Source organism: Monodelphis domestica, chromosome 1 (genome assembly GCF_027887165.1).
Source record: "Monodelphis domestica isolate mMonDom1 chromosome 1, mMonDom1.pri, whole genome shotgun sequence".
NCBI lineage: Eukaryota > Metazoa > Chordata > Mammalia > Didelphimorphia > Didelphidae > Monodelphis > Monodelphis domestica.
In genome coordinates this window covers 591,740,086-591,763,355 of record NC_077227.1, presented here as the reverse complement: position 1 = coordinate 591,763,355, position 23,270 = coordinate 591,740,086, and the positions used below count along the sequence as shown (strand labels likewise).

Genomic DNA, 23,270 nt, shown 5'->3' with positions numbered 1-23,270 from the left:
AACTCTCTCTACATATAATATGATCAAAACCATAAAGACCAACTGAAATGAAATAATAAGATTGTGATATGGTGATGATAATCATCACAATAATAACAATGTAATAAGCTCGAATTGTTACTTTCATTACATATTCACATTGATTCTTTTATTTCATAAATCACTAATTATATAAAGTAAAATAGGGCTGGAATTATGAAATAAGTTAACATAGTAAATCACTTAGCATAGCACCTCGAAGGAAGGAAACACACATATATTAAGTACCTAAAATGTGCCTGGCACTGTGCTAAATGCTTTATAAATATTATCCTTTTAAATCCTTACAATAACCATGAGAGGTAGAGGCTATTATTATTATTACCATTTAAAGCTGAGAAAACTGAGATAGGGGGAGGTTAAGTGACTTGCTCAGGATCATACCAATGTCTGAGGTCAAATGTGAACTCAGGTCTTCTTGACTCCCAACCCATCACTCTATCCACTGAACTACTTTTGATGATAGGGGACAGAATATAGGAGAATGTTGTAGATGTTTAATAAATACTTGTTGACATTCATTAATGTATTTTCATATATTCGAGGACTATATTAATGTGAATTAGTATTTTTGTATATAGTATATATACATTTATAATAACATGTGTATATGTATATATAGAGAAACATACTATATATGAGCATAGAGATTGTTTATCCTTTATTTTTAAGAGAGCCACTTGTACATTAGTTGGATTTAAGCAAGGCAGAGTTTCACAAAGTCATGAGCCTATTCTCTTCCAGAGTCACTGAAGTCCAGTGGCAAGACAAAAGTCAGGGCAACTGCAATGGATGACCTTAGAGTCTTTGATGTCTGACCAAACTCTAGGCACTTCACAGAATGTGCTTTGGATGTCTTTATGGTCATCGAAGAAATTGTCCTCAATTGCCCATTCCACCAGGGGAAGTCTTCATATGTAGGTTTGAGGCCTATTTATTCCCCTTAAACTGGTTTTACTCATCTGGTGACGCCATTTTACCAGATATATGGTCACTAAACATGATACAACTTCTTGGAGCCACAGGTGAGAATTGAGATAAAGGCAGACACCAAAGGTGATTGAATAGCCCTGAAAAAAGACTCTCATCAGAGATGCTAGTCCTCACTGAATATCCTATGTACCCTTGGATTTAGATATTTTATATATGGATATAATTTATTTACCTTGTATATGAGTATAGCTATATATCATCTTCTGAGATTCTATCACTGAAGGAAACTCAGTATGTAGAAATTGCTTCCACTAGTATAGCTCATAACTTAGGGTCTTAAAGTATGATGTAGGGCTCTCAGAGTATAAAATAATCCCTCACCTATCTCAGGAGTTACGTTCCAGAGACCTCCACGACAGGTGAAAATCTGTGAAGTACACTAACTGTAATCAGCCAATCAGCACTCAGGATACAGAACACAGCACTGTAGTTGGCCGCCTTTTATTCCATCAGCCAATAGTGGGCCATGTACAATCACCTTGGCAAACTTGTGCAAGCAGTAGTGGCAGCACTGCATCTCCATTGTGTACAGAACAGTTTTCATCAGCAAAATTCTATGACATAGTAAAAACTCTGAGATACAGAATTAGATTAAAAAAAAAAAACCTTGATAGAGTGAAGCTGCAATAAGTGGGCTGCAATATAGTGAGAGACATCTGTGAGTGATTTGTCCAAGGTCCCACAGCTAGGGTGCTAGGCCTTGATTCTAAGAGGTAAGCCTGGAATCCAAGTATTCCCCTCCAATTTGTTTTTATTATTGTTATCCCCATTTTATTGATGAGAAAACATAAGTGCAGAAAAGTTTGGTGCTTTTCCCTAAGGTCTTAGAGTATAGGAGCAGGATTGGAACAAGATAGAACCCAAGGCTTCGCATCCTTGTAAGAGCCAAAGAGCTACTAGTGATACCAGTTGAAGGAGTGTCATGAACATCTAAGAACATGTCTGTCTCCAGCAGAAGTGAGGACTCTTACAAATAATGATTTTTTTGAAAAATAACATTTATGCAGTGCTTTAAGTTTTGCAAAACTTAAATAACTTGCCCAGGGTCACACAGGTTGTAAGTCTCTGAGGCCAAGACTCATGAAGATGAGTCTTCCTGACTCCAAGTTGGTCATCATCTATCTACTGTGCTACCCAGGTGCCCAGAAGGAATCTTGGGATCATTTAATTCAATCCCCTTCCCCCTTTTCTTTTCTTATAGTTGGGGAACTGAGGACCAGAGAAAGAAGACATACAATGACCTAGGTCTTACTATTGTTTTGCCTTAGAATTGATAATATCAATTTTAATAGAGAAGGAAAGTAATTTTTGATAATAATGATAATAATAGATTTACCTTTCTCAGGAATTATTGACTTCACAAAGTACTTTGTTCCTGATAGTCTTGTGAGATGAATTGTAAAAATATTTATTATCCTCATGGTAGAGGTGGGAAAAGAAGGCTGAAGATTAAATGACGTCCAGGGTCATATAACTGATGAATGTAAGTTTCTTGACCCTAAGACTTGTGCTCTTTATAGAGACCTAGTCTTTCTGTGAGAAAAATGTGCATTTTTACATAGTATTGACATATTTGTGAAATGTCTTTCCCTTGTCTCATGCAGAATTTAGTCTATATAGAGAAGAAAACTTAGAATGATCATGGGGCTCTGTTCTCTCTTCCCCCTGGTGAAAGTTTCTTGGAATTTGACAAATTCAGTTTTAATTAGGTGACTCCTTTGTGCAAGGTACATGCTAAGTCCTAGAAAATCAAAGATGAAAAGTTACCGGGCCTTTGTCCTCTGTGTACTTACCATCTGCAATATGATAGACATATGGTTTTTACAAAGTAGAAAATATTGGAATAAAGGAGAGATCCAAAGAGCTCTAGTAAAATTGGAGGAGGGAGAGGACATTTTCATCTGTAACATCAACAATGACTTCACAGAAGAATTTCTTCTTGAATTAACCCTTGAAGGAAAAGGATTTTAATAAATAGAAGTGAAAAGTGAAGTCCGTTGGAGCAGATAGGTGGCACAGGGGACAAATTGCTGAGCCTTGAATGAAGAAGACTTATCTTTCTAAGTTAAAAACTGGCCAGATATTAATTAGCTATGTGATCTTGGGCAAGTTACTTAACCCCTTTGCCTCAGTTTCTTCAACAGTAAAATGAGTCGGAGAAGGAAATGGCAAACCCCTCCAGTATCTTTGCCAAGAAAACACCAAATAGGATCACAAAGAAGGGTCGCAACTAAAAATAACTAAACAACAAGCCTACCTTGCAAGTTGCATCTGGGGGGAAAGTTGGAAGTCTAGCTTCACTAAAATTATAATAAATGAAGAAGAATAAGGAGAATTCAGTCTGCAAAGATAGGTGGAAAGTTGATTGTGTAAAGTCTTGAATGTTAAACAAAACTTTGTATTTTATGCTTGAGGTAAAAATGCAGGTTTTTTGAGGTGAGGGGTGGAAAATCAGACCTGTGCATTGGAGAGATTATTTTGACAACTGTATGAAAAATGGATGCAAGAAGAGAGCAGAGGCAGGATGACCAGTTAGAAGACTATTATAGTAGTTTAAGTGAGAGATGTGTGGGCCTGGATTGAAGTGGGGATTCTATGAGTGGAAAGTAGGGAACAAATGTGCTATTCTAAATATTCCTAGCACAAATTTGATGTGAGGAATAAGAGAGAGGGAAGAGCAAACATGGTCCTTTGAAGTCATTTCCAACCTTTTCCCACCCAAATATTAGGGGAGGAATAAAAAACCCAGGCCTCTGCAACCAAGGTCAGTGGCACTTGATTTTAGAAGCAGAGAAAACATAAGAGTGCTCTATGGGACTAGATATGGCATTGAACAACAGAATCAAGCCTTGAATCTAAGTCCTCTGACTCCAAATCCAGGGCCCTTCCCATAGCATTATGTTGACTCTTGGTCTGGGTCTTGTTCTTCAGATATGTTGCAGATAGATTGAGAGCTGGCAGGAATACGCAGTCTCTGAGAAGGCCAAGTTCAGTGTCTCGGATGTGATCTGTTCTTCAGAGAGACACTTGAGGCTGCCAGAGACTGCTTCTTTCATCTCTGACTAGGTGCTCCCTTGGGTCAATGCTTCTACTTGTTCCTCTCTCCTTCTCCTCCCAGGAGGCTCCAGGGCCAAGATGTAAGAAGCCAATTGTGGAGCTCAGCAATACCATGAAACATACCCTTCCTTCAGTTCCTTCTGGTTTAATTAAAATCATGGAATCATAGAATATTAGAGGTGAAAGAGCCTTAGAAATCATGTCAATTTGGGCCCAGAAAGTGGACATAATTTGATAGAGGTAGAGTTAGAATTAAAACTCAGCTCCTGTACCACTTCCTCTCTTTGGTTAAGTCCTTTTTATTATACATCATGATGAAAATCAAAGCACTTATTTTTCATCCAGGAAGCCAAATTAATATTAGAAATATGCTCAGTGAGACTATGGAATTAAACAGAGAAGAGGCTGATGTCTGTCCAAAGCATCAGGATTACTATAACCAGTTGGGTCACTCTGTTCACTTAACACTGGAGACACAATCCACCTCTGATGGGTGCCCAGCTCAAGGGGAAGGATATGTTGGTGGATTCCTATAGAATATAGCATCACATACATATGCTGAGTCTAAAAGTATTTTTAATATAGAAATTCATATGGAAGAAGGATTAAACTTCATATAAGGAAAGGACTGAAATGATTTTCCTTGGCTATGACAGATAGAACTAAGAACAATGATTGAAGGTTATACAGAGAGACAGACTTCATAGGATCAAAGTTTTTGTGCTGGCTAGGATGGACAAGAAAATAAGCAAGTTTAAGGTTCCTCATTTTATAGATGAGAAAACTGAGGCCTGGAGAGATAAAATCACTCATTCAAGGTTTCTTGTGGAAAAATAGAGAGCCAAGATTTGACTTCAAAGCCAATATTCTTTTTTACCATACCACATCACCTCCAAGGAGAAGTTGCAAATAGTTAGAACGTGCCAAATGTGGAATAAGCTGCCAAGAATTTCCCATCTTTGTATTAAAACAGAGACTAGATGGTCATTTGTTAAAAATACTGTAGAGGGACTCTTATTTCACGTTGGGGTTGGACTGGGTATACTCTGAGATCCTGTCCAACTGAATTAATAATACAAGCTAGCATTTACAAATACTTTAGTATTTTTGAATATTAGCCATTTTATCCTCACAATTACCCTGGAGATCGGTGCTATTATTATCATCTCCATTTTACAAATAAGAAAACTGAGACATGCAGAGGTTAAGTGACTTATCCAGAGCCACACAGCTAGTGAAACCATGTGAAACAGGATTTTATCTCAAGTCTTCCTAACTCCAATATCAGCACTATACTGTGGCTCTAGGATCTACTGGAAGACCCCACTGACTTCCTACTGCTTGATATCTGGGAAGTATAGGAAAAGAATATTCTGCAATATGATATGGATATGCAGTCCAGTTTAGGGACTGTCCAAGGGGAGGACAGTAGAGAAGGTACTGTCAGCAGTGGAGAGGTTGAATACCAAGAGCATCCTTGTTTAACTTCTCAAGTTCATGTCACTTGCTTAGGGTTATTACTGCTCCTGAGAAGATCTAAAAATTTGAATTCCAGCAACACTCCCTCTCCTCCTCTCCTCCTACCTACTACCCAGGAGGAAAGCTCTGCTAGAAGTTTTCCAGAGCCCAACTCCAGCACTTCCCTCCTCCTCTTTTACACTGGCAATGAGAGGTATCTTCTCAATTATTCAACAATTAGACAGCCAATGAGAGGTGTCTTCAAATTATTCAATAATTAAATGATGCTGCCAATGAAACTGCTAAACTTTGGGTGGAGAATTGATTAACTCCTTAGAATAGGATATGGAATGTGGGTCTGTGTTGTCTGTGGAGGGGGACAAGAATTCATGTTTTCTCATTTTGTTTGAGCCATTGAGACTAGGCAGCAGCTACTTCTAAAGGAGAAAATTTGGAAATCATCTAATTTAATTCATCACTTTTTAATGAGGAAACAGAGACCCAGAGAAGGAAAATTTCCTAATCTCTTCCATCCCCATGCCACAATTTATTTAGCTATTCCCCAACTGATGGGCATCTACTCTGAGTTCTTTACTGTTACAAAGGTTCTGTTATACATGTTGCACCACCTTTCTTTGATTTTCTTGGGAAATATACCTAGTAGTAAGATCTTTGGGTCAAAGGGCATGGTTTAGATACTTGTTTAATATAATTCAAAATTATTGGACTATTTATCAACCTAAGGATGTGTTTGGCTACTGGTCTTTTATAACCCTTTCAATACTTTCCATCTTCTGTCTTTGCCAAGTTGAGGGGTGAAAAGTGAATCCTTAGAGTTGTTCTTAGTTCCATTTTTTATCCTAGCTGCATTGAATTTGTTTGTTCAAAAGCCTCTCAATTTAATGCAATTGAAAGTATCTATTTTATCTTTTGTGATTTCCTCTCTCCCTTGTTTGAGTAAGAATTCTCCCCCTAGCTATAACAATGAAAAGTACCTGATCTTATTTTCTTCTAATTGGTTTTTATGGTGTGACCTTTTATATTCAGGTTGTGCATCTATTTTGAGTTTATAGTGATGTATGACATAAAATGTTTGGCCATTCCTTTTTCACTGACTATTTTCTCTGTTCTCCTGATCTCATAAACACCACAATAGCAAATCCCTCCTATGTTCCTTCCCTGTCTCCTTCACCAAGTTCTCATTCTCTTCATGCCCCTTGAAAATGGGTACCCCCAATGATCTGTCCTAGTCCTTTTCTTCCCTGCCATACCTCTCATCCCTTAGCATTTTTATTCACTCCCAAACCTTGGATTGCAACCTCTGTTCAGGTGACTCCCACATCTGGGTTTCTAATCCTGGCCTCTTTTCTGAGCTCCAGACCTGCGTCTTTTATTGCCTCTGGGTCTGTTCCAACAGGATACATAGGCAATTCACATTCAATATGTCCAAATTCTAGCTTATTATCTTTAGCCCTGAATCCTTGTTCCTACAGTGTTGGGGTACAGAGTGGCATGAGGCACAGATGTCCCCACCAGGTTTACCTCTAGCGTTGCCTTGGCATGTGTCAGCTTCTCGGATCTGAAATTAAAGGGCACTCATTTCTTCCTGGAGCTAAAAGAGTAGGAGTATCAAAGTAGCTTATTCTACAGCATTGGACATTATGTACATTCAGAACAGACTGATTTCTTTGCAGCCCCCTCCAAAACTCCAACTGACCATGCAGTATCGATGGGCTCCTACAGGCAGCAGCTGCCAGGAATCCAATAGAATTTTCCCAGGTGTATTCAAGGGTTGGGTGGGAGAAAGTAAAACCTTTTTACATTAGGCTGAGTTGCTCCATTTGCCAATATAATATTCATACTATTCCCCCCCTAGGAATCAATGCTCATGAATTCATTAAGTCCCAGAGATGGTTATATTTGCTGGAATACAAAAAACAATTGGCTCCAACCAGAACATAAATTGCAACGTGGAAAAACTTTTGTAATTTAATTTTCCGATGAATAAAAAGGAGTAGGTACGTGACTGTAGCTTCAATGCAGCAATAATGGCATGTAAATGAACTAGGTGCATATTCATGCTCAGGGAGTGGGTGAGTGGGAGGAAGCAGGAGGGCTACTGGAAAGGACACCTATGTCCACTCAGTTTCTGACAAAGCCAATAAAAGTGAAGCAAAGTAATTGCCTTGGCTATTAATGACTAATTTAATATTAAAATGTAGATTTGCCACAGCTGTGTTCCCACTTGGTTAATTCAATAGTAGAAGCTTGTGTGCATGCCTGCACATGAATATATGTGTATGTGGATATTCAGTAAAGCAGTGGAATGGAGCTGCCTTTTGCCATTATCCCATGTTTGTGTGGACCTGACAACTAACTTGATTATTTTGACTGAATAGATTTGTTAATTCAGTAAGCCCAACAACACAGTTTATCCCTACCTTCCAATATTGAGCTGAATAAACCAAATCATCCAGTGGTTTTCAGCCAAACATGGACACAGCCCAAATTTCTCTCATTTGAAATTGCTCCTGGCAGGTCCCACATATATGAAAGTCTCCCGGGACTTCTGGGCAATCCCAATAAGGGGCTGAAGCGACTAGGTTGAGAATGGAAAGCTTGGCAGCACTCTTTCTTAAGGGAGTTACCTCTGTTCTTCCTCTGGTTCCCCAGGACCCGATGGGCAATGGCAGATTCAGATTCACTGGTAGTAGATAACTTACTGAAAGTGTGAGGGCTCATAAATGGAGGTTTCAAATGCTCAGCTCCAGGTTGGCCACAAACCAGGAAGATTCATCTGCCCCACCCCAAGCCCTAACAGCACTTCCTACAAATCTAGAGGCGTGGATGTGGACGGGGTGATTCAACACTGTCTTCTTAAAGATCTATTAGTGTGCTGTTGCCCCATCCTCTCCCCAACACTTTGGGTCAGTAGGTCCTGTGGTAACTGAAAGGCTGGAACTCTGAGTTCATACCCAAGACTTTTCTCTTTCCCCTGGATACAAATTACCATGAACCATCAATTTCCATAAGCAAAAACCAATTCATGAATAACTAATGGTTCATGCATTAAGAGTAGTGACTTACTGGAGTGGGATAGAGAACCACTGGCCGAGGCAGGAATGGGGGAGGAAGCTCCATTCCTCTTTTGGATATCCAGCTTGACTGAGCAGCTTGCTTCCCCACATCCCCCCCCAAAAGACTCCTCAAGAACAACAACATGGAGTTAAGGTCCCCCTGGGCAATATTGTGAAGGGGGTGACATTTGTCACTGATGTTTCCTCCCTTCCCATCATTGCCCTTTAACACTCATCCCTTCCAGAAAGCTCTCTTCACAGAGTCCCCCCAGGCACCAAGTAACCTTGTGCCATATCCCCTCTTGTCATATCCATTTTAGATGACTTCAACTATCATTCTCTTTGACCTCCCTGCAGCTTTTGCTAGTATTCACTGTTCCCCTTTTCCTGAATTCTTTGTCTTCCCTTGATTTCTGAAAGATCACCTCTCTGAGCATCCATCTTTGTTTCTTTTACTATTCATCTTCTTGATATCTCAGAGTACTTCAAGGGTTTGGCCCCGGACCACCCCTCACCCCACCCCACCCCACCTCTCTCTGTCTCTCTCTCCATTTTCTCCCTTGGTAACCTCATCCACTTTTATTATTTCAGTCCTATGTAGATGACTTGCACATTTATTTCTCCAGTCATGAACTTTGTAAGTTCCAAAACCAATGCAGCTGACCACAGGAAATATTTCTATGAAACTGTCTCACAGAAACCCCTATGGGGCTTTGTCCAGAGGAAACAGACTATAGGGAAAGTAATCAAGATGAATCTAGGACACCTACAAGGACTGAAGAAGGTCCAGGTAAGGCATCATGATAGAGTGGACAACTGAAAGTTCAGTTAAAGAATGTGACTTTAGACCCTTCTTCTGCTACTTAGTACCTCAATAACTGGTCAAAACACTTAATCTCCCTGAGTATCAGTTTTGCAAAATAAGGGACTTGGTCTCAGAAGTCTTTCTGGATCTCAGTCTATGATATTATAATCCCCAAGGTTGTCAGGGTCAAAGGATGGGTTAGAGAGACTTCTACAATTCAGCTGCAGGAGTTTTCTGGATAGCAGAAGTGATGAGAGTGCCACTGATCTTTTAGAGTGGAAAACATTTAATGGAGTTAGATATGCTCTTTTGACCTTTGCTAAGGGATAGGAACTTCTGATTAGTCCCCAGTAACTGTGCTCTTCTGAACTTGGCATACCTACTGATCTTACTTGCTCCTTGCCAACCCCCCCCCCCACCTGGGTAGCCTCATTTCTCCTCAACTCCTCTCACTAAAGGCTTTTCCCTCTGAGTAGAAGGAGGGTGGACTATGGCAATCCTCAGAGACACTGAATCTCTCTAGCATATCTTCATCTCAAAGATGAGGTCTTTCCTTTGGTTATCTTTCTTTTTGAGATTCTTTCCCAGTGTTTTCTCTCCCCTGGATTTCCTGCAAGTGGGAAGGGTATTTCTCTCCAAAGTCTCAAAAACAATTTTGAAAATCCTAATAATCTCATGAGTGAGAACAAGAGCACGCTTGCTTAAATGAGTCTAGGTCCCTGCTTGACTTCTGTTTTTCAGTTTCTCTTCCTGATGAAGGACTAGAGAGACAGAAAAATAATCATCTTTGTCTTTTGTGCCTATCTCATAAGTTCTAGAATTTTTGAGTTCCAGACTGAGCTGTCAGCAGCCCAATGAGGACAATTACAATTCCAGCAAATTTCCTAAAGGAGTTGAACACCACTGGGAAGGGGAAGGGAAAGGATCCTCCACCTCAAGTAATAAAGAGAGCCAGATTCAGCAGGTTAAAAGATCTGAACTTTGTGAATTATGTAGGGTTGATATATTTACAAGGAGATATCACACACACACACACACACACACACACACACACAGAAATAGTTCTGGTACTGAATAGATCATGATTAGTGTGAAGGAAAAACCAAGGAAACACTAGGTCTGAGATCTGAGGAAGAAAAGATTATTACATGGCAGATCATGGAGAATATGGTACTTCAGTTGAGCCTTAATGAACAATAGGTGGAAAAGGGGGAATAGGAGGCATTGGGAAGAGCATGAACAAAGACAATGTCAGGAAGGCATGGGCTATGTCCATAGGAAGGTGAGTAGTTGAGTTTAGATGGAAATAGAGTACATGAAAGGGAGATCAGGCTAGAAAGGTAAATTGGGGCCAAGACTTGGAGAATCTTCGATATCATACAAAAGAGTAAATTTAGACTTTGTCTTATAAGTTTTGGAAAATGTTTGTTTGTTGTGGTATATGATTATAATGGAATACTATTGGGCTATAAGAGGAGCAGGATACTTTCAGAAAAACCTTTGAAAACTTATATACACTGATATAGAGTGAAGTGAGCAGAACCAGAACCATCAATATTTTATGATAAATAACTATGAATGATTTAGTTATTCTCTGCCATTTGGTGATCCAAGAGAATCCCAGAAAATGTATGATGAACAAAGGCCATCTGCCTCCAGAGAAAGAACTGGTAGAGTCTGAATGCAGATGGAAACATACTATATTTCACTTTCTTTCTTCATTTGTTTTTGTTGTTATTGTAGTTCTCTTTCACAAAATGACTAATATGGAAAAAATGTTTTACATGATTGCTCATGTAAAATCAATATCAGATTGCTTACCATCCCAGGGAGGGGGGAGAAAAAGAGTAGGGATAATGGAGGGGGAGGATTTAAAACTCAAAAATTTTTAAATGTTTGAAAAAAAAGAATGTGTTTGCCTGGAAGAGTATGTGGTATCCTTTTATTAAATGCTGGCTCTCCTTTCCAGTCTCCAAGATTACATACAGACTCTACTGCCCAGTGTGGATCCTTGAAATTCCCTCACCCCAAGTTATAGAAATGACAAGTTCTATAATAAGGCTATAAACTCAATGACAGCAGGGACTGTGTCATTTTTATCTTTTAAACCCTCCCCTTGCCACTAGGATATATCGTATTTATCTTTGAATTCCCTCCTTAAGCCCAGAATTATGCTTTATTTATCTCATGCCCTGCTGCCATAATTATCTTTGTGTCTACTCCCACTACCAAGTCTGGGTCATAATTACCTTTTTGTTGCCCCACCTCTGAAACTACTTTCTTAACACCTGCTCACATTGGCAGGCCCAGTCTCCAAAGGGTGGCCAACGACTTCTATTCTCAAAATTCTAAGGATAACTCTGAGAGGCTGAGTCTCTAGAATTGTCGCTCACGAACCCGGACCCATATCCTTCTCGATGACAATCACTCATTCTGACTTCTTTGAAAAAAGTTATTTAGAGGTCTAGTAGATACAAACATTCTCCCCCAAACAGAGTACACCTCTGCCTCTTACACACAAGATCCCTGCAGAAAGTGGTTTCCAACTCACAGTAAAATCAAGATGAGGCACATGTGGAGAGAGTACATATAACAAAAGAATTCCTCCTGATTCAGATCCCTGGAAGTACTTTTCTCATTTCGTGGAGTCCTTAAGATGTTTGTTATGGGCCATTGTGTTGGGGATATATGTGTTCCTCTAGAATGGCTCCTCACTGGGTTCAGCATCTTTACTTAAATAGGTTGATGTACTTCTGGGTTGGCCTGATCTGCTGCATTTGGCATTCATTGGGAACTGCAGATAGAGAAGCTTAACAGAGATAGGCTATAGTTCTGACTCAGAGAGCTGTGTCTTGATACACAGGGAGAAAAGGATGAGGCCAAGCCTGCACCTCTCTGGCTGAGGATCTTCATGCTCTTTTCCTAATGAGATTCTTCCCTGTGCACTCTTCTCCATTACATACCTCTCCTTATTTTCTTTCCTCCCTTTTTTAAAGCACTAAGCAGTTCTATTTTCCTGCTTGGCTTTTGCCTGACATTTGAAGGATGAGTTATTAACGATACTAAATTAATAACGGTTATAGAGTATATTTGAGAAGATCATAAAAAAATCAGTAATGTCATCATGTCAAGCAAAGTTTCTGATGGTTTTTTTAAATTATGCATGTCTTTTATTTTTTTCCCCTCCAACATTGATCCGGAGCTTTCAAAGGGACATTAATCTACCTGACCACATCAGAATCCTTAATTATTCACGTCTAGCAATATATCTAATTCTACAGCAATTCCCTGTGGACATGCAGTTGTTCAAGAGGATTTCAGCAGCTCCTCAGCTCAAGGCTCAGTGCTTTCCTCTAGCAGACTCCTGCTGAGCAGCTACTCCCTTCATCCTCTTGTCTCATGCTTTTGCTCAAGAGAAGATTGTTTCTTCCCTTGTACCACAAGAATAAGGACTCCAGGGCAATAATTGCATGAGGAGTCTCTTCTTTGCTAAGGGACGAAAGGAGATACCCTAAGTATTTTTGGAGGGAAAGAAGTCCTAGATGTACTCCCTACTGTCTTGTGGGCCTGAGTAACTCATTTTGCTTTTCTTCATCTTCTACCACCATTGATGGTTCATAGGAGCAGAGATTTTCTTTTTTTTTTTTTAAATATATTTTATTTGATCATTTCCAAGCATTATTCGTTAAAGACATAGATCATTTTCTTTTCCTCCCCCCCACCCCCCATAGCCGACGCGTAAGTCCACTGGGCATTAGATGTTTTCTTGATTTGAACCCATTGCTTTGTTGATAGTATTTGCATTAGAGTGTTCATTTAAAGTCTATCCTCTGTCATGTCCCCTCAACCTCTGTATTCAGGCAGTTGCTTTTTCTCGGTGTTTCCACTCCCATACTTTATCCTTTGCTTATGAATGGTGTTTTTTTTCTCCTGGATCCCTGAAAGTTGTTCAGGGACATTACACCACCCCTAATGGAGAAGTCCATTACGTTCGATTATACCACAGTGTATTAGTCTCTGTGTACAATGTTCTCCTGGTTCTGCTCCTCTCGCTCTGCATCACTTCCTGGAGGTTGTTCCAGTCTCCATGGAACTTCTCCACTTTATTATTCCTTTGAGCACAATAGTATTCCATCACCAACATATACCACAGTTTGTTCAGCCATTCCCCAATTGATGGGCATCCCCTCGTTTTCCAGTTTTGGGCCACCACAAAGAGCGCAGCTATGAATATTTTTGTACAAGTCTTTGTGTCCATTATCTCTTTGGGATACAGACCCAGCAGTGCTATGGCTGGGTCAAAGGGTAGATATTCTTTTGTCGCCCTTTGGGCATAGTTCCAAATTGCCCTCCAGAATGGTTGGATCAGTTCACAACTCCACCAGCAATGAATTAATGTCCCTACTTTGCCACATCCCCTCCAGCATTCATTACTTTCCTTTGCTGTTATGTTAGCCAATCTGCTAGGTGTGAGGTGATACCTCAGAGTTGTTTTGATTTGCATCTCTCTGATTATAAGAGATGTAGAGCACTTCTTCATGTGCTTGTTAATAGTTTTGATTTCTTTATCTGAGAACTGCCTATCCATTTCCCTTGCCCATTTATCAATTGGAGAATGGCTTGATTTTTTGTACAATTGATTTAGCTCATTATAAATATGAGTAATTAAACCTTTGTCAGAGGTTTCTATGAAGATTTTTTCCCAATTTGTTGTTTCCCTTCTGATTTTAGTTATATTGGTTTTGTTTGTACAAAAGCTTTTTAGTTTGATGTAGTCAAAATTATTTATTTTACATTTTGTGATTCTTTCTATATCTTGCTTGGTTTTAAAGCCTTTCCCCTCCCAAAGGTCTGACATGTATACTATTCTGTGTTTACCCAATTTACTTATGGTTTCCTTCTTTATGTTTAAGTCACTCACCCATTTTGAATTTATCTTGGTGTAGGGTGTGAGGTGTTGATCTATTCCTAGTCTCTCCCACACTGTCTTCCAATTTTCCCAGCAGTTTTTATCGAATAGTGGATTTTTGTCCCAAAAGCTGGGATCTTTGGGTTTATCGTATACTGTCTTGCTGAGGTCGTTTTCCCCCAGTCTATTCCACTGATCTTCCTTTCTGTTTCTTAGCCAGTACCAAATTGTTTTGATGACTGCTGCTTTGTAATATAGTTTGAGGTCTGGGACTGCAAGGCCCCCATCATATGTGTTTTTTTTCATTATTTCCCTGGATATCCTTGATCTTTTGTTCTTCCAAATGAACTTTGTTATGGTTTTTTCTAAATCAGTGAAGAAGTATTTTGGTAGTTCAATGGGTATGGCACTAAATAGATAAATAAGTTTGGGTAGGATGGTCATTTTTATTATATTGGCTCGTCCTATCCATGAGCAGTTAATGTTTTTCCAATTGTTCAAGTCTAGTTTTAGTTGTGTGGCGAGTGTTTTGTAGTTGTGTTCATATAGTTCCTGTGTTTGTCTTGGGAGATAGATTCCTAGGTATTTTATTTTGTCTAAGGTGATTTTGAATGGGATTTCTCTTTCTAGTTCTTGCTGCTGAGCTGTGTTGGAGATATATAGAAAAGCTGATGATTTATGTGGGTTTATTTTGTATCCTGCAACTTTGCTAAAGTTGTTGATTATTTCAATTAGCTTTTTGGTTGAATCTCTAGGATTCTTTAAGTAGACCATCATGTCATCCGCAAAGAGAGATAACTTGGTCTCCTCCTTGCCTATTCTGATGCCTTCAATTTCTTTATCTTCTCTAATTGCTACTGCTAGTGTTTCTAGTACAATGTCAAATAGTAGAGGTGATAATGGGCATCCTTGTTTCACTCCTGATCTTATTGGGAATGCATCTAGTTTATCCCCATTGCAGATGATATTAGCTGTTGGTTTTAGATATATACTGTTTATTATTTTTAGGAATGACCCTTCTATTCCTATGCTTTCTAGTGTTTTTAATAGGAATGGGTGTTGTATTTTATCAAAGGCTTTTTCTGCATCTATTGAGACAGAGATTTTCTTTTGCTCAGAACTGCCTGGCCCCTTAGCCTTTTATATCTCACATATTCTCAAACGCCATGGAAAAATAAAAGGCCAAAATTTCTCTAATCTGTCTTTCATTCAATAGACAATAATTTTCTAAGGGACAGTCTTAGAAATGATACTCCTCTTTAAAAAAAAAACAGTGTTAGATATACTTCTAGAGAAGAAGAAATGGAGTTAACTGTGTATTTTAATGTAAAAAACAAACAAACAAACTGAAATTAGAAAGAAAAATAAGCAGTATGCTGCTGCTCCCTATCACCTCCAACATGAAATCCAAATTCCTTAGTCTGTCATTCAGTGCTCTCCACACCACCTACAGCCTACCTTTCTTGCCCTTTGTTTCTTTTACCCCTTTCACTTACTCAACTTTCAGCTATAACAAACTACTACTGTATACCTCAATAGCAACAAGGAGTCAGGACCCAGGTTCAAACCTCACCTCTGATGGTTACTACATGTATGACCTTAAGGAAATCACTTAACCTCCAGTGGGCTTAGTTTCATCATCAAGGGGGAGTTGAACTGGGTGGCATCTGACGTGACTTCCAGCTCTAGAACTACCATCCTATGACCAGGTAGGTGTGGACCAGCATGAAATACACTAGAAGAAACCTAAAGATCCCCTGATCCATATATTTCAGCTTACCCTTGTACATCAAAGATGCCAAGGTTATCCACTGTGTCCTCAGCCATCGCCAGTCATCCTGACTTTGTCTTGCCATTGACTTGGTGCACGTCTGCCTCACTTCAATCCAATTCAAGCATGAGTCAAGACTTCACTTCATGATGCTACTGATCCTCTTCAAAAACAGCAACCGTGATCTGCACATTCTCCCCTGTTAGACTGTGAGCTCCTTGAGAGCCAAGATTGATGTTTTCCTTTCTTTGCATTTCAGCACTGCACATAGCACTTTGTTGTCTCTCCCATTAGACTACAATCTCCTTTTGAGAGCATGGGTCTTCTTTTACCTTCCTTTATATATCTAGGACTTAACACAAGGCCTGGATCATAAGAGGTGCCGATTGACTATTATTTAGAAAATGCTTCTTGATTTGATTTGAGACATTTTGTCTACCCTATTAGAATGCAAACTCCTATTGGAACAAGGATTACATTTTACCTTCCTTTATATTCCCAGCACTTAGCACAGTACCAATGTCATAGTAAGTATCTAATTAATATTTATTGACTGGTCAGTTTGATATCCTTGTTTTGGGGGAGCTAATAGTCCATCAGGGTTGTGACACAAAGAAATAGGTAGAAGAGTACATGATCATAACTTTAGAGGGAACTTGGAGTGTGACAGTGAAATCGCCTTTAAAGACTGGTTTATATTAATTTAAAAGGAATTCACTTATGAAATTCCTAAATGAACACTCAAGTCAGTATGGAGTTTTATGGTGGTTTAATTACAACAGGAATAAGAAAGAAGGAGAGGGAGAGAATGAAAGAAGGGGACAAGGAAAGAGATTAACTCAACCTTCTGGCAGAGCCAGAGGGAGTTCAGGCCTCAGAAGGCCAATGTAGAGAAAAGAATCAGTCCTTCACTCACATGACCGATCTGAAGGAAAGCTGTCTGCAGACCTCCTCCTAACTGGAGCTCCTAGAACGAACTGGTGCCTAGCCCTGTCCACAGGAAGCAAGCAAACTCCAGAGGCTGTTCCCTACCTCACTTCCTGCACCTCACACGTGCCAATGCTGGTTCAAACTTGGCTTAGGACAGCCCAGGTGGGCAGTTAATTATTTCTGATTTGTCCTTGACTCACATGGCCGTGTAGTGTGGGTGTGCACAATTTGGGGTGCTAGACCAAGCAAGATGGAGATTTAAAAATCACAGGAGATAGCTTCACTTTACAGATGAAGAACCTGCAACCCAGAGAACTAGATTGACTTTAACAAGGTAGCAGAGCTGGGATTCAAAGCCAAGTCTTCTTATTTTAAAGGCATGGTTCAAATAGATAATAAATATATATGAGGCTATGTGCTAGACTGGAAACTTCACTGGCTTTGGACACAGAGAATGCAGATATGTATCTAGGTTCATGCACTTACTATTGGTTTGGCCTTGGATGAAATTGTTTCTCTCTCTCTGAGCTTCAGGTTCCTCATCTGGAAAGAGGAGATATAGAGTGGGCCAAGTTGGGAGCTAAAGGATGGATTTGAATCCTGGATTTTCTACTTATTACCTTCATAACCTTAAACAAGTTACTGAACCTCTCTAGTGTGTACCTAGTTAGACTCTGGGCAAGTTAAGTGGGCGTGCTATGGATGCAATGGATAGAATGGTGGGTCTGGAGTCAAGAAGATTCATCTTCCTGAGTTCAAATCTGGCCTCAGACCCTTACTAGTTGTTTGACTCTTTCATTTAAGCCTATTTAAGTCAGTTAACTCTATTTGCCTCAGTTTCCTCCTCTGTAAAATGAGCTGGAGAAGAAAATGGCAAACCACTGAAGAATCTTTGCCAAGAAAACCCCAAATGGGGTCCCAAAGAGATAATTGAACAACAAACAAGTAAAAGGTCTTTAAGGTCTCTTCTGGGTCTAAAAGTATAATCATATGATCTCATAGACTTGAAGTATCCCAATGGACATTTTCCGTTTCCAAGAACCAGTTAGTCTGATATCTGTTGACAGTTTGTGACCCCAAACTCCCATTTTCCTAGATTCTCCCATGACCAAAACTCAACATCACAGCAATATAAATTACTCATACTAAAATACTAAGCAAATACCAAGAAATAGAATAAGCAGCAGTTATCCCTGGCACTCATTCCCCTAAATGGTTTCTACCTCCCAAGAGCACTAGTTACTCTCCATTAAGCACTCTGTTCCTCTGACCCAGCAGGAGAAGGATCTACCAGTCATACTAATACACTGGTCTGTTAAAAATCTTAATGTCTGTAAATAACACTGCAGGATCAATTCCTCTAAAGGTCTTGTCTCAGCAGGATGGAGAATGGTGTTCACTCGGGGCTGGACATAATAAAACTGCTTACTTCTCTCTCACTCATCTCTACAGGATCTTCAACCTTTGCTAAGCCCTGCCACCATTTCCTTCCTGTGTCGACCATCCACATTTTCTTCACTAGCATAACCTTTCACAATGCAGAGATTTCTCTGCTCCAGGTTCATACATGACCTTCTCAGAGCTTCTCCCCAAAATGCATGTCTCTGAACTCCAAAGCATCGTAAAGGACATGGTGGTCTTTTGCAAAAGGATTCTTATAGTCCTATCAGATATTTGGGCTGCAAGAGGCAGGTGGGACACTCTAGCCCAATGCTCTTATTTTTTGGATAAGGATACGGAAGCCTAGAGAAGTGGATTTCTCAAGGTCAGATAGCTGATAAGTGGCAGAGAGGGAATTTGAATTCAAGCCTCCTGGCTTTAATGACCTCTCTGCTGCCAGAATGAGAAATATAAAGTTGCTTTTCAGGCAAAATGGGCTGCCACCCTCATCCCATCCCATCTCGCATTGATCTATAAAGTCTCTTCCAGCTCTAAATCCTATCAGAGGTACAAACCAAGAGCTATTTGAGGTCCCCTCTTCCTTTGTAAATAGAACACCGACAACTTCCTTCACTGGGTTATGTTGAGGAAATAAATTTAAAATGACTGAAAAGCTCTTTACAGATAAGAGGTTCGAAGGAAATCGAAGCAACAATGAAAATACCACTGCTGATAATGACAGTCATGATAATATTAGTCTGAGTCACTGGGTAGCTAGTGGGCCCTTTGCTGAAGGACTGAATACTAAACCCTCCCAAATGCTGAGCCAGCGAACGAGATTGCTGGCATCCACTGAAAGCCTCGGTGGGGAGGGAGGCAAGGAGAGAGGGAGAAGGGTTTTCTCATTTCTCTGAATGAGGGCAACCCAGGAGTCAATGCCTTTATGTTCCCAAAGGGAAGCTGGGATGAAATAATTCAAACTACTAGAGTGAGTCAGCTCAAAGAATACCCCAAGCCTAGGCTGCTCCCCTCATGTATGAGAAGCACACTCCAAGATCATGTATCATTAGTCTAGTTAGTTAGCTCTCATTTGTCTAACTTATCTACCGTGTGTGTTTAGACATGTCTCAATTTATGTGTTATATATAACACGTATATATCATCCTTATAACTGACATGTATGTACAAAGCCCTCTAGGATGCACAAAGAATTGTATAGGTATTATATCATTTGAGCTTCACAAAACCCTATAAGGTGGTTTTTACACACATTTCTATCCCCATTTCACAGATGAGCAAACTAAGATTCAGAAAGATTGTGATTTGCCCTATCACTCTGTGTATATCTATCAGTATATTCCTCTCTCCCTCCTGCCTTTTCCTTTTCTCCCTCCTTTTCTCTTTTCCTAAATTATATATAATATACACATAATATATACATATATATCCGCACGTGCTTACACATATGTATGTACACATTATCTATTTATCTATCCATCTAGCTGTATCTATTTGTTTGAATTCATCTATATCTCATTTCTCAATACAAAATGGAACACAAAGACCTTTAAGCTGATGGCAGTTTGAGGAAGTCCAAGAATGTGCCTAGACCTGTAAGAGAAACAAATCCTTTCTCCCTGGGCTTAGCCTTGTTCTTATGCCTTTCCCCAGCCCATTCATCTATAGGGCCAGTGTCAGAGAGATTTGGGGCTCAATAACCTGAAACCCCAAGTTCCAGAGCTGTTTCATAACTATCTAGTTATTCTGCAAATAACTCCTAAGGGGCTTGTCGTTTAGTCTTTAGAGAATAAAATCGGGAGACATCGACAAGGATCAACACCAGCGAGAGTGAGTTTGGTCACTAAGGTCCTGAGCCCAGTAGCTAAGAAGTTAAAGGAAACATTAAGCCTGAGGGACTGGTAGACTGGGATGGCCAGTGTCCAGGGAAATTGCCCCCAAGAAAAGAGACTCTAATGTACTCATATAGAGATTATCTATCTGGCAAATATTACACATCTTTCGTGTCCAGTGAAGCAACATTCAGTAGAATAGCTTTTGGAAGAGGCCAGTAAAAACCAGGGAGTATTGTGATAATTGTCTATCAAAATAAGCCAACAACAACTTTGCAGTATCAAAGTCTTACTGCCCTTCCTTATACACATATTGGTTATACAATAATATCTCTCCATCTGTGTGTCTTAAATGTAGTCACTTCCCATTTTTATGTGCATATGTTGGGAAAGGATGTCTTGTTTCTAACTACGCCCTTTCATTAAATGTCTTTCCTTTGAATCCTGTCCTCTGACTATTAAATGTAAACACTTTGATGGGGGCTTGTGAGCTATAATTTTGAATGTTTACAGACCCATAGACTATCTGGAACTTGGGGTAGCCATATAAGGTGGACTTGCCCTGTAAGCGCATGGGACTCCCTAGATGATGTTTATGTGTATCTGCATCTACTTGAACACATATATGCACACCTACATATACATATATACATATACATGTATGTAGGCATACAGCACAGAGTAGATGCTTAAAAATTTTTCAAGTATGTGCTTCTTGAATTTTTTATCTAGTTTTCTAATGTGGTTTGGCAGTTTGAATCAAATTATCTATTTCTATCATTTATGTGAAATTCTGACATGAAAGATGATGTAGCCTAGAAGATAGAGAACCCTCCTCAAAGTCTGAAAGATCTGGAATCAAGTTCTACCTTGGACTCATAGTGACTATGTGACCCTGGGCAAGTCACTCTGTAGCTCTGTAAGGTACTACATTAGAGGGAGTTTGCTCCTCTGGGAGATCCCTATGCCAACAAAATCACAGGTCTAGGTCATATCCCCATCACCTAGGGGAAGTCTCCATTGTTAAACAAACAAGCAATCTAACCTAAGGACATAATAGTAGGGATTACGTTTTTGTGAAGGAGAACAGAGTGATATTGGACAAACTAGAAAGTTTTGTAGGAGATCTTGCTTACGGTGACCAGCAGTTTCACTCTAGCCTCCATGTTTGTCTTGACTGGGCTTTAAGGAGTTCATCTCTGTATAGAGCACTAGTGGGGAAGTCAAGAGACCTTACTTTGTGCTGCTACTAGCCAGTCATGAAACTTTGAGTAAGTCCCTCCTCTGCTGAACTTCAGTTTTCTGACCTGTGAAATGAAGGTGGTGGGATTGAATGGGAGGAAATAGATGACTTCTAGGTACCTGAAGTTTCATGATGGAACAAAGTAGAATTCTTCTGTTTTCCTTTGCCCCAGTTGGGCTGGTCTTTGGGAGATGCTCTTATGGCTTGCTTCTCTGTTGAGGGAAGGAGGAATTTTCATCCTCGATGGAATCGCCCCACTGAAGTTCCCTTGTTAGGTCATATTATACCATAGATCTCACATACACATGACCAGGCTCCTCACTTAAGTCTCAGCTATGAACGGTCTACAGCTGGTAGGCCTGACTAATTGGGCCCATTCCTCCCTAGAGTCTGTCAGAGGTTTTGTGGAGCCAGCAGAGTTCCATCTGTCTGAGGGTCTGACTCGGCTGCTACAAAAGGGCAGGCTCTTGACACACGGAACAACAAAAATTCTGGACAGTACCCAGGAATCCAGAAAGAAGCAGGACAAGCACAAGGGAAACAGCTTTGACACTTTCTGTGAGGAGCTCCCCAAAGTTGAGGCTTCTCTGAAGATCTCTGAGGGAAAGAAGCTTCTTTCCAGACTATCCCAGAAGAATATTCCCTGTGAACCTGAGCTATTCCTCTTGCCATTAGCTAAAGTTTGATAACCTCTAAACAGCATTCTGCAGTCCTAAGCTCCTGACCTTGGTTATGGAAACATTTTACATCACCAGTGCAGAGATCTGCTGGACTTGGAGCCATAAAAGCATAGAGTTGCATAGAGCTAAGAGTGTGGCAGAATGCTATAGTTAAAATAACAACAGATTTCAAGTAAGGAGATGACTGAGTTTGAAAGCCAAATCTTGGTACTTACCAGCTGTATGTTCCTAGGTAAGTCAGAGAGAAAAGTAAATAGAGAAATACAAAAATACATACATATATACAAACATAATACATGTGTTCAGTCTGACCGAATTTACGGTTTTCTTTGCAAAGATACTGGATACCATTTCCTTCTCCAACTCATTTTATAAATGAGGAAACTGAGGCAAATAGGATTAAGTGACTTGTCCAGGGTCACATAGCTAGTAAATGTCTGAGGCCAGATCTGACCTCAGGAAGATGAGTCTTCCTGACTCAAGGCCTGAGCCACCTAGATATCCTCATCTTCCTAAGTTCAATGGAGTCACAAAGAGTTGGACATGACTAAAATAACTAAGTAAGCCATTGCCTTCCCTATAACAATGATCTTGGGGAGATAGTCACCAATCGGTAGAATGAGACTTCAGGGGGAATGTTCTTCCAGGATAGGAAGCCAGTTTTCAAGGAAGAAAAATATCAAGAATGAGCTGAGGAGTGACCTCTCCATTTCTTCATTTGAAAAATGGGGGCAAAAACATGTAGTATCTACTTTTGAGGATTATTACATAAATATTTATGTGTTATCTTTTCCAAGATACCCCTGAGCAGGAATCCTTCTCTATAATCACCCTTCCCACTTGTCATACCAGCATTTGTTTCAAGACCTCCACTGATGCAGAACTCACTACTTATTAAGGTAGTCCATTCCACTTTGGGGAAGCCATAATTCTTGGAAAGTTTCCTCTCTTCCTTATAATGAGCTGCAACCTACCATTTTCCAAATTGAACTCATTTAACATAGTTCTGTGACCCCCACAAGAAACAACAACGACCGCCAGACAACAACAACAAAAAAATCCCCAATAAATCCAATCT

General features: G+C 39.8%; 1 long non-coding RNA gene across 2 annotated transcripts in view; it reads left to right on the top strand.

The window, feature by feature from the left end:
* The first annotated feature begins 1,461 nt into the window (after nucleotides 1–1,461).
* Nucleotides 1,462–23,270, top strand: part of LOC130456543 (uncharacterized) — a 71,087-nt gene continuing 49,278 nt past the window's right edge. For both annotated transcript variants that reach the window (XR_008915569.1, XR_008915570.1), the window contains exon 1: nucleotides 1,462–1,745. This is a non-coding gene — a long non-coding RNA (uncharacterized LOC130456543). The remainder of the gene's footprint in view (nucleotides 1,746–23,270) is intronic.